Raw genomic sequence first — 11,592 nt, forward strand, 5'->3', positions numbered from 1 at the left:
TACATTCAATCAATTATATTACTTGGGGTTCTAAAAAAAAAAACCCAACACCAAATAAAAGGTTGTGATGAGATGCTAGAAAGACTGTTAAATAGTAACGGGATTAACATAAAGGGCTGAATCCTATACATGAGTATATGGGAGTGAGTCCATGGAGTTCAGTGACTTTAAGCTCAGAAAGTAGCAGAGGAAATTGTCCAATGCAGATTTAGTGATATTTATTTATTTATTTATTTATTTATTTATTTATTTATATCCCGCCTTTCCTATGGCAAAGCAAATGCCCAAGGCGGCTTACAAATAAAGCTGAGAACACAATACTGGGGGCTTCCTCATTTTCTGATTTTGGCCACCGAACAGAACTGGGAATTGTGTCTTCTGAAACAGCTTCCTCTTTTTGTACATCTCTCCAAAGGACTTGCCTCACTGTGTCTGTCGGGCACAGAAATACATGGCCGAGTCTGCAGCTGTCAGGGAGTTCAGCTGGAGGGAGAACTCATTCTTGGAGGTGTCTGCAGAAATGCTTGAGCGGCTTTTCAGAGAAGGGGCATAGTATGTGCTCCCACCATAGGGGTATATGCCACTAATCCATTCTAGACCTTTCCCAGGAGGCTGGCGGATCCATTGCCAAGCATAGTACTGCGTATTGATGGCGAAACCTGTCACTTTACAAAGCAGGTTGAGATTCTCTCCAGGTCTCACTGTTCCTGGTCCAGATGATGTGAGTTGAATGTCTGAGAAGACCCCTTGGAGAGACAGAACATGGCAATGAATAAAATGCATCACCTAATTCTAGTCATAAATAAAACAATTTTAGCCCAGATGCTCTCTTACATCTTGGGAAGGCCACCAAGGAGATCAAGGACAGCAAGAATTTCATACTGCTGATGGGGGAGTGCTCTGGCCCAGCAGGAAAGTGGGACTGGCGAGAGTGCGAGTTCCTTAATTTGAGGACCTCCCTTTTTAAGCAAGACTCTCCTCCCCCCACACCACAGCTTCCTTGGGGGATTTGCATGAGTGTTTCTTTCAGTAAGTTATGAAGTATAAAAGGGCTGGTGGAAGGAGGCTTCAGGGTGGGATCAACAGTGTGCTTTGGGCTTCCTCTCCCCTTCGCTCCCTCCCCCCCATGCAATGAGACCTTGCAGCTGGGGCTGAGTGGGTGGAAATAGAAATAACTTCCTCCCCCACTGCCAGATCTTTCTTGAACCTCTATGGCTCACTGTTCACATGAATGTCTCTTAAGGCTACATAATGTCTCTGAAATTATGAATGTCATGACATGACATGAATGACTCTTTAGTCTGTGGCCACATAATCCTTGGTCTTCACTGTCCAGAGATGTGATGATTGTTGAAGAAGCAATTGAAACAGGGGAAGGGCACAATTCTAACCAGGTCTACTCAGAAGTAAGTCCTTTTGTGTTCAATGGGACTTACTCCCAGGAAAGTGAGGTTAGGATTGCAGCCAAAGTCATGCAGAAGCAGATTCTTTGCCCAGTTGCTCCCCACCACACAATGCTGGTTTGCTGCTGACAATGGAACAGAAGCAGAGGCAGTAAAGTGGTTTCAAAGAAAAATCCTTTACTTACGATTCATAAGGATGTGCAGCTTTGTTGGCTGTGCAGGTTGTGGACTTGGAACAGCGAATCCTACAGCTGTTCCCTTTGCATGGGTGTGAGATATCTCACAGCATGGTTTTAGAGAGCTGCACAGGGTTGCTGTATATTGTAAAGTCCATGGCATAATGAGCTAAAAAAAGAAAAAGAAAACAGAACCTCCAAGTGTAGAGGTAGTCTATCTGACTTGCAAAGCACTGGGAACAGTTCAGTTCAGTTCAGTTCAGTTCAGTAAGACCTTTATTGGCATAAAATACAGAGAAAGAACAGAACAGAACAGGAATGTACAAAGACAACACAACATAAGCATAAACATCAGTCACTGCCCAGAGTCCCAGGGCTCTGCCTGGCTATTACCCCAGATAAAAAGGAAGCAACATTATCCAGAGTCTCAGGATCAGGAGTGGAAAGGAGAGACTGAAGCATGGTTGAATCCTCCCAGCCCTGCATCCTAGCTAGCAATGGACCTAGAAATTTCTTGCATGGCAGCGGGCAGTAAAAAAAGGTATGCATTAAAGTCTCAACACAATCCCTACCACACTTGCATTTCCTTTCTAAGTAGGGGATACCGCTGAACCTGCCCGTTAACAAGGCTGATGGAAGAGCGTTACACCTTGCCAGTGTGAAAGCTCTCCGGGCCTGTGGGCACACCAGGTGGTAAAAGAAGGAGGCCGGTTTCCCAAAACTGATTGGAATATGAAGATGGAGTGGAGAACATGTGGTTCTGGTGGCACTAAACAGCTCTTGTTGTTCGCTATCCAGAATTCTTCCTTTGACAATTCTATAAGCTGCATCACAACCAATCATACCTAACTCTTCAGTGTCCAGCCCTATTGACTTAATTTTAGTTAGAAGATCAGTGATCTCTATAGGCAGGACTAGATCTGATAATAATTGTTGCATTAGATCAGAAGAGGTGGGGTGCACTGGGAACAAATGCCAAGGGATGTCCTGCATGTCCTGCTTGTGGGCTGCTGTGTCCAGATCTCCAGCAAACCACTGTTGGAAGAAGAATTTTGTGCTGGGTGGGACTTAGCTCCTCCTTGGTCACCATCCTGTTCCCTCTGCAGCCCCTTCTTCGGCCTTTATTACCGAAGAATACATCCAAGAACTGGGACCAGGGCGGAGAAGCGACCCTTGGGAGTACCTTGAAGGGAAAACCATTGGACAGGGAAAAACGTTAAGGGACTCCTCTCCTGAACTGATTGTGTGTTTTTGGGGGGCAATATCGCATTGTTTTGCTAAACAAGAATTGCTGCATTTGTACCTTCCAAAAGGATTTACTTCCAGCTTATACTACTTGCTTCCCTTAGCAGCTTGTATAATACTGGAAGGAAAGATCTGCTTGGGTCTCCAGAAAAGGTCAACCTTAAGAACTGCTTGTCTGCTACTCTCTTTCCTTGACAGCAGCATGAAGGGCAAGGCCCAGATATGTGCTGCCCTTATGGATTCTTGAAATTCCACCCAGAGCACTTGAACAGAATGGCTGCAGCAACCAAGTTGGGATGAAGGTTTCTACACTTTAGTGCTGGGCTAAACTTGTCATGGATAACAGAATCAGAGTAATAACCAGACACGTTTACATATATAAAATTTTTTATGTAAAAAATACACACAAAATATGTATCAAAACATATATTATTATATCTTGTATTATATCACGATATTATATTGATAATATACAGGTCCAACTTTGTTACACACAAATTTTTTATACTTGGATTTGATTCCACACGAAAGATCCCTGCAAATGAGAAGGAATGTGCTGATTCCTGGAGAAGGGGACAAATGCATCCCTTTAAAATCACAGTTTAAAAAAACTGCTTTTCTGAGACTGTCTCTTAGAGAGAGTCTTAGAGAGACAGTCATGCAAATAATTACAGGTATCACCTAATTATTCCAATGCAATTAAATTAAAGTTCCCTTTAAATTAAAGGAAAACAGTCATTTAACAATAGCCTCATTAACGTGAGAGAGGGCAGCTTCACTCCAAGTTATGTGATCCCTACCTTCCCCCTGAGCACATGAAAAATCAATATTGGTGGAGGGTTTGCAGGCTCTCGCTCTCTCTCTCTCTCTCTCTCTCTCTCTCTCTCGTTATATATATATATATGATTTCTGCAGGAACACAACTATGGCTACGCACTTGAAGAAGTGCCCTCTTCAGCCACAGCAGGAACTAAGGACAATATCAATCAGTTCCTTCAGTTGGCAGAGGGTATGGAGAACTTGCAAACCAGGCGAGATTCAGTTAAAACAGCACAAGTCCTGCTTCCCCTTTTTGTACAATGCCAGTCTCAATCTGTGACACTGTGTCCCCTGGCACAATAGTAGGTAGCTGTGTCTGCAACTGCCATGGAATTTAACTGCAGAGAATACTCATTCTTGGAATAATCAGGCGTGATGGAGATCCGACTCTGGAGGGCCGAGGCATAATTGGTCACCCAGCTGGAACTGGAGCTACTGAAGTATCCCCTCCCTAACCATTCCAGGCCTTTGTTGGGAGGCTGGCGGATCCAGTCATAGCTATACCTATCGTTGACATTGGCACCAGTCACTGCGCAGGTCAGCCTTAGGGGTTCCCCAGGCTTCACTGTTCCTCCGCCAGACTCAGTCAGTTGAATTTTGGTGGAGACCCCTGGAAGAAAGAAGAAAAAAATAATGTGCTACATTATTAAAGAAGTTAGTAAAGTTAGTAAAGTTAGAAAAAACGAGGTTGATACAAACACATTTTCACATTCAATTTTATGGGATCTCATTTTTTATGTGTCTTAAATAGATGTGAAAGGTATCAATTCATATCTCAATTTTAAAAAAAAAGTGTAGTGAAATTGTTCAGCAGTTTCATTCATGGATTTGTTCAAAGGGGCACCTGAATCACATTGCCCCCCCCCACACATTATCTCTTCCCACTATGTCTTTTTCCTATAGAAAATAGAAAATATCCATTAGAAACACCAACCATTCATCAGGAGTGAGAAGACAATGAGGGAGGGAACTGAGAACTCCATCACAGCTGTACTTTCTCCCCAACCTGCACTCTAAAAGGCAAGAGCTGCTATTTAAGAAGGGGGTGTAATGGAGGAGTTATTTGCATATCCCCTGCATGTTTGGTCTTCCAATATTAAAAGGGGCTTTGAGGAACACAGGTATTCCTTCACACATCCTTAGTCCTGTGTGTGATTACTGCCATTTGAAATTCTACACTGAAGGGAGCCAAAAAGGCCTTTAGATGCCTGAGATCTGCACTGAGGAAGACTTGGGGAACCCAAGCTGTTGCAAGTCATGCAGGGGCAGCCCATCCCGGAGGCTTGGCTAACCTACAGACCTAGCTCTGCATTTAACTGTGACTGAAGAAATGGGGCGAGAGTGACAGACTGGATGTCCCTTTGGGTTCGGGAGGGGTGAGAAGAGAGGCTGATGACTCTATCTGATTCAAAGCTGATGTGACTATCTGATTCAAAGCTGATGTGGCTTGCTAAAGATCTTTTTCATCCTTTCTCACACTTTGCATTTGGATTGAAGATGCTGCTGGGGGGAGAAGTGACCTGCAGGGTCACACCAGGCCAAGAGAACTCTGCATGTCTTCCTCACTGTCTTGTTTTGAGAATGGGGGATAGTTGCTGTGATTGGGCCTGCAGATGTCCAGAGAAAACCAAGAAGGAGAGCTGGAAACACTGACCTCCTGTGCTGGATTTGTTGCAAGGAGAATGAGGCACACATAATTCAGGGCTATTCAAGGTATTTAAGGAAGTGGTTCCGTTTCAGGAAATCCCATTTCCCCAGTACTCAGGCTGCAATTTTGGATTTCTGTAGGATTCCAACCATGGCTATGATTGGAGAGCCCTCTTCAGGCACAGAAGAAAATAAGGGTGGACAATCTCATCCCCCTTAAGTGCTAGACAGTGTGGAGAGCTTGCAACATCAGACTGATGTCTGTTAGAAGCAAGCCCCGCTTCCCCTTTTTGTACGACGTCCTTGCTCTGTGTAACCGTAACACTGCGCCCCTCATACGGTAATAAGTGGCTGTGTCTGCATCCGTCACAGAGTTCAAACTGAGATAAAGCTCATTCTTTGAATAATCAGGAGAGATGGCGACCCGACTCTGGATGGCTGATGCGTAATTGGTGGTCAGGGTGGAACCAGAGTAGTACCCGTATCCAATCCATTCCAGTCCTTTGTTGGGAGGCTGGCGGATCCACAGATAAACATACGTGTCAGTGATGCTGGTACCAGTCCCGGCACAAGTCAGTCTTAGTGGTTCCCCAGGTTTCACTGTTCCTCCGCCAGACTCAGTCAGTCGGACTTCTGAGAGGACCCCTGGAAGAAAGAAGGAGAGAAAAATGTGCTATATTTTGGAGGACATGTGCAATGCTCTAAGAGAAAAAAAGGTGGTTGTCTGGGAAAATGTGTGGCAAGTCTCAGAATTATTCTCCACATTTGGCCATTGTTGCTCATCCATCCTTGGAAACAATGCAAAAGAGTTTATCCAAAATCTCTCAGAGAGAGAAAAAAAATCAGCAAATTTTTAAATGGTTCCATATTTAGAATTGTTGAATGGGATTCTACACACAAAATGAATGAGGCATGTGACTTCCCCCCAATCTCTCTCTCTCTCTCTCTCTCTCTCTCTCTCTCTGGTACATCTTATTTTAATAAAAGAAAGGGCATCTCCTTTATGAAGACTGACCATTCTTCAGGAGGGAGAAGAGAAAGAGAGGGAGGAATAAGACCTTCATCTCTGTTGTTTTACCCCAACATGGGCTCCAAAATGCAATAGCTCCTATTTAAGAAGGGGTTCAACAAAGGAATGATTTGCATATCTTGTGCCTGTTTGATTACCAGATATAAAAGGCCTTGTGTGAAACACACCTCTTATTTATTCCTGCTCACCTCTTTGTTCCTGTGGGAGATACTTTTGTGGGAAAGCCACACTGAAGGAAGCAATAACTCCCACTACAACTATGAAACTATGGCCATCGGTAAACCTTCTCCAAACTGCTTTGAAAGCCAACCCAAAGAGTGGCCTTCACCACATCTTGTGGCAACCAGTCCCACAGGCTATTTATGTATGTATTTCAGAAACATTTACTGTCTTTCTTCCTCTGCGGAGGCCATCAGGGCAGCTCATATTTCAAATAATATGATTTTGAAAAATGAATCTAAAACAAGACAAGTTGAGAGTCATGATTTAAAAGGAGCAGGCTGACATGCGCAGGGCATGAATGCTAAAAGCAGCTAGTTCATCCAGAATAATCAGGACCTGCTCGCTTCCTCAATGGAATAATATCCTACTGTTATATTATTTTCGTTTCAGGAGGAAAAAAGGTTGTGGTGATGATTATGATAGCAGGACTGTTGAGAGGTAACTAATTGTCCAATCCTATTTTGCAACATTGGCAATGATGCGGTCAGCCATAATTGACATAAAGAAGAGAACAGCTGTTAGCGCCAATCAGGCGCTAGCAGCCGATTGCCCCCTCCCCGCCTCGTGCTCCAGGGCTGAGGCTTGAGCCGCGATTGGACGACGTGGCTGGGGAGGCGGGACTTGAGCGCCAGCTAGGAGTGCGCGTTCTGGCTTGGCTCAGTTTGCTCCCGGCTGGCAACCCCGCCCGCCAGTCTGGGATTAGCTGGTCGCCTTCGGGGGCCGGGTAGGAATTTTTTGCCGTAATCCTGATTGGACCTTGGACGGCTGTTTTTTTGCCTACCTCAGACTGGCAAAGGGTGGTGCGGTTCTTAGGTTAATCTGGGTTGGTCACTCCCAGTGTGGGCAGGGTACATACGGGGCTGGGTAGGCAGGTACTTGGCTCGGTGTTTATCCAAGGCAGCAGGGTGAGGGGTAAGTCTGAACCGCTCCCATGATGCCTGACCGGCTCCAGGAGGCAGGCAGGCAAACCCCTTGCCTGGACTGACAGGATGGTGCGGCTCGGCTGACTAGCCTGGAGTCCGGCTGCCTTGCCCCCTTTGGGGGCTGGCGGTGACAGACCTAAGCTGGCATCTGACGGCTGGGGCCTCGAGCCAGGTAGTACGCCCAGTGAGAACGCAGGGGGAGGCAGACGGCTAGGACCGTTTCCCCCATATGTCCCCACACAAATGATGTTCAGTGTTATTGTCCTGCTGCAGTTAAAGTTTAATAAAGTGGCCCATTTTCATCCAAGCCGAAGTCTGGTGTCTTTATTGCGGGTGTGGGAGTAATCCTACACATGGATATTTGGAAGTAAATTCATGACAATCAGAAGTGGGGTGGAAGTGGGAATTGTGTCCTTAAAACAACTTCTTTTTTGTACGCATCTCCAACTGACTTGTCTCTGAAGGAGACAGAAGGTGGGCAGCAGTAAGATTGTGAAATTGCCACCTTCTCTTCTGGGAGAACCCATAAGTGACGGCAAAATGTCAGGACATCACAGCTCCCAGATTCTGCTGCCTCTCGCAACGCCTCTGTCCAGAATAATCATGATCTGCCAGATGCAAGGGAGGGCATCAGGCTATAGGCCTCTTGTTGTCTTGCGTGCTCCCTGGGGCATCTGGTGGGCCACTGTGAGATACAGGAGACTGGACTAGATGGGCTTTGGGGCTGATCCAGCTGAGCTCTTCTTATGTTCTTATGTGCATCCTGTGGCAAGGAGTTCCACAGATTAGTTACACCCATTACTCCACAAGGGACGGAACCAGGATGCAGGTCTCTTGTTTTCTTGTGTGCTCCCTGAGGCACTTGGTAGGCCACTGTGAGACACAGGAAGCTGGTCTAGATGGACCTTTGGCCTGATCCAGCAGGCCTCTTATGTTCTTATGATCTTCTCCTGTAATCAGCACTGTGAATGCGCAATGCAATCATCCAGTTATATTACTTGAGTTTCATGGGGGAAAAATGATGCTGGCAAGACTGTTAAGTAGTAATTAAATTAGCATAAAGGGCTGAAACCTATACATGAGTATATGGGAGTGTATCCATGGAGTTCAGTAGCCTTAAATTCACAAAGTAGGAGAATTTAGTCCAATGTTGTTTTAGTGATCATTTGTTGGTTTGTTTGACTGATTGATTTGTACCTCACCTTTAAGAAATTTGTATCCCACCTTTCCTATGGCAAAGCAAATGCCCAAGGGGGCTTACAAATAAAGCTGAGAACACAACACTGGGGGCTCCCTCATTTTCTGATTTTGGCCAATGTATAGAACTGGGAATTGTATCGTCTGAAACAGCTTCCTCTTTCTGTACATTGCTCCAATTGACTTGCCTCACTGTGCATCTCGGGTACAGAAATACATGGCCGAGTCTGCAGCCGTCAGGGTGTTCAGCTGGAGGGAGAACTCGTTCTTGGAGGTGTCCGAAGAAATGGTTGTGCGGCTCTTAAGGGAAGGGGCATACCACGTCCTCCCATCGTAGGGAAATATGCGGTTCATCCATTCCAGACCTTTCCCGGGAGGCTGGCGAACCCAGTTCCAAGCATAACTCTGTGAGTTGATGGCAACGCCTGTCACTTTACAGACTAGGTTGAGATTCTCTCCAGGTCTCACCATTCCTGGTCCAGATGGAGTGAGCTGAACATCCGAGGAGGCCCCTTTGAGACAGAACATGACACTGAATAAAGCATAGCATAATCTGGGTCGTAAGAAAACAAAACACTGAATGAAATGTCTGCTTACATCTTGGAACGGCCGCCAGGGAAATCAAGAAGGACAGCAATACTTTCATACTTCCAAGAGGAGAATGTTCTAACCTGGCAGGAAGGAGGAATCTTTGGACTGGGGAGAGTGTGAAGCTCCTTAATTGGAGGGTCTCCCTTTTGATGAGGGGCTCTCTCTTCCCACCCCCACCTTGTCATTGGAGGATTTGCATGAGTCCTCCCTTCTACATGTTATGATGTATAAAGGGGCTGGTGGAAAGAGCTTCGGGGGAGCTGGCTGGCTGAGCTTCAGGGGGAGCTCAGGTGTGTGTTTCAGGCTTCCCCCACCCCAACCATACAATAAGACCAATGTTTAAAAGGTAAAAAAAAAAGAGTGGAAAGGGCTGCTGTGAAGGGGACAGGGCAGGTTCCTGTGAGGTTTGGGGTTTTGACCAGAGGGGAGCTTGTAGTTTATACAGGAGTTGTGCAGAATGACCAGTAACCTTTTGCAACTGCTCTAAAGCACACTGTGTTGCAGAGACATGAGTTCCAGTGATGCAGCAGACCCCTAGAATTGGACCCTATGTTCCGTAAGAGAGTATTGGCCCAATCCTATCCAACCTTCCAGCACTAGTGCGGCTGCAATGCAGCCCAAAGGTAAAGGAATACATGTTCCCCTACCTTGAGGAGGCCTCAGTGACTGGCCTTCCACTGCAGGATGCAGCACATACCCCATTGGTGCAATGGCACTACCGCTGGAAAATTGGAAAAGATTGGGCCCGATGTCTCCTTGCTTAGAAGTGCACCGGTTGGTTAGGAGAACTGAAAGCTAACTTGTCATTAAAAGTCAGATGATGAGAGAATGAGAAGTGCAGTGGGGGGCGGGACATATTTGCATTTCATACTGGTAAAGACATCTGGTTTGGGAGAATTACCTTGCTCATCCTGACATGCTTTGATCAGGTTTGTGTCACAGCATTGTAACCAGGTTGGAATGAAGGCTTCTACACTTTTGTGTTGACATAGACTTTTGGTGGATAGCAGAATCAGCAGCAATAGCTGGAAGTGCACGGGAAGGACAGAGTGGATAGAGAGATGCTCTTTCCACTATCACATAACACCAGAACCAGGGCACATCCACTAAAGTTGAGTATTGTGAGAGTGAGGACAGACAAAAGAAAATATTTCTTTACTCAGTGTGTGGTTGGTCTGTGGAACTCCTTGCCACAGGATGTGGTGATGGCATCTGGCCTGGATGCCTTTAAAAGGGGATTGGACAGGTGGCTGGAGGAAATATCCATCACGGGTTACAAGCCATTATATGCATGTGCAACCTCTTGATTTTAGAAATGGGCTACGTCAGAATGCCAGATGCAAGGGAGGGCACCAGGATGCAGGTCCCTTGCTGTTTTGTGTGCTCCCTGGGCATTTGATGGGCCCCACCTAGGTGGATTAGATGGGCCTATGGCCTAATCCAGTGGGGCTGTTCTTATGTTCTTAAGGAAATATCATCCCCCTTAAGTGGCAATATATGAGGCAAACATCATTCAGGGTAATTCAATATATTTAAGGAAGTGGTTCTGTTTCAGGAAATCACATTTCCCCAATAATCAGGTTGCAGTTTGGATTTCTGAAGGATTCCAACTATAGCTAGGCTTAGAGTGCCCTCTTTAGGCACAGTAGGAAACAAGGACGGCCAATATCATACCCCTTAAGTGGCAGATGGTGTGGAGAACTTGCAACACCAGACAAATGCCCATTAAATCCACCACAACTTCCGCTTCCCCTTTTTGTACGAAGCCAGACTGGCTCTGTGTCACTGTGTCCCTGGCACAGTAATAGGTGGCTGTGTCTGTGGCTGCCATGGAGTTTAGCTGGAGATTACACTCGTTCTTGGAAGTATCAGGAGAGATGGAGATTCTGCTCTGGAAGGCTGAGGCGTAATCGGTGTACCAGGTGGAACCACTGTAGTATCCCCACCCAATCCATTCCAGGCCTTTGTTGGGAGGCTGGCGGATCCAGTGATAACCATACCCATCGTTGACATTGGCACCAGTCACTGCGCAGGTCAGCCTTAGGGGTTCCCCAGGCTTCACTATTCCTCCGCCAGACTCAGTCAGTTGAATTTTGGAGAGGACCCCTGAAAAAAAGAAGGAAAAAAAAGTGCTCTATTTTGAAGGAAGTTAGCGAAGTTATTAAAGAAAAAAATATGGTTGATTCAAAAACATTTTGACATTCAAGTTTTAGGAGTCTCAATGTAATTTCCCCAGTGTTTGGCTCTCTTTTTGATCTGTCCTAAAACCAATGTGAATGGAATTGATAGCCCAATTTCTTTCTCAAATAAAAAAAAAAGTGTAGTGAAATTTTTAAAGC

Source organism: Tiliqua scincoides, chromosome 5 (assembly GCF_035046505.1).
Source record: "Tiliqua scincoides isolate rTilSci1 chromosome 5, rTilSci1.hap2, whole genome shotgun sequence".
Lineage (NCBI taxonomy): Eukaryota > Metazoa > Chordata > Lepidosauria > Squamata > Scincidae > Tiliqua > Tiliqua scincoides.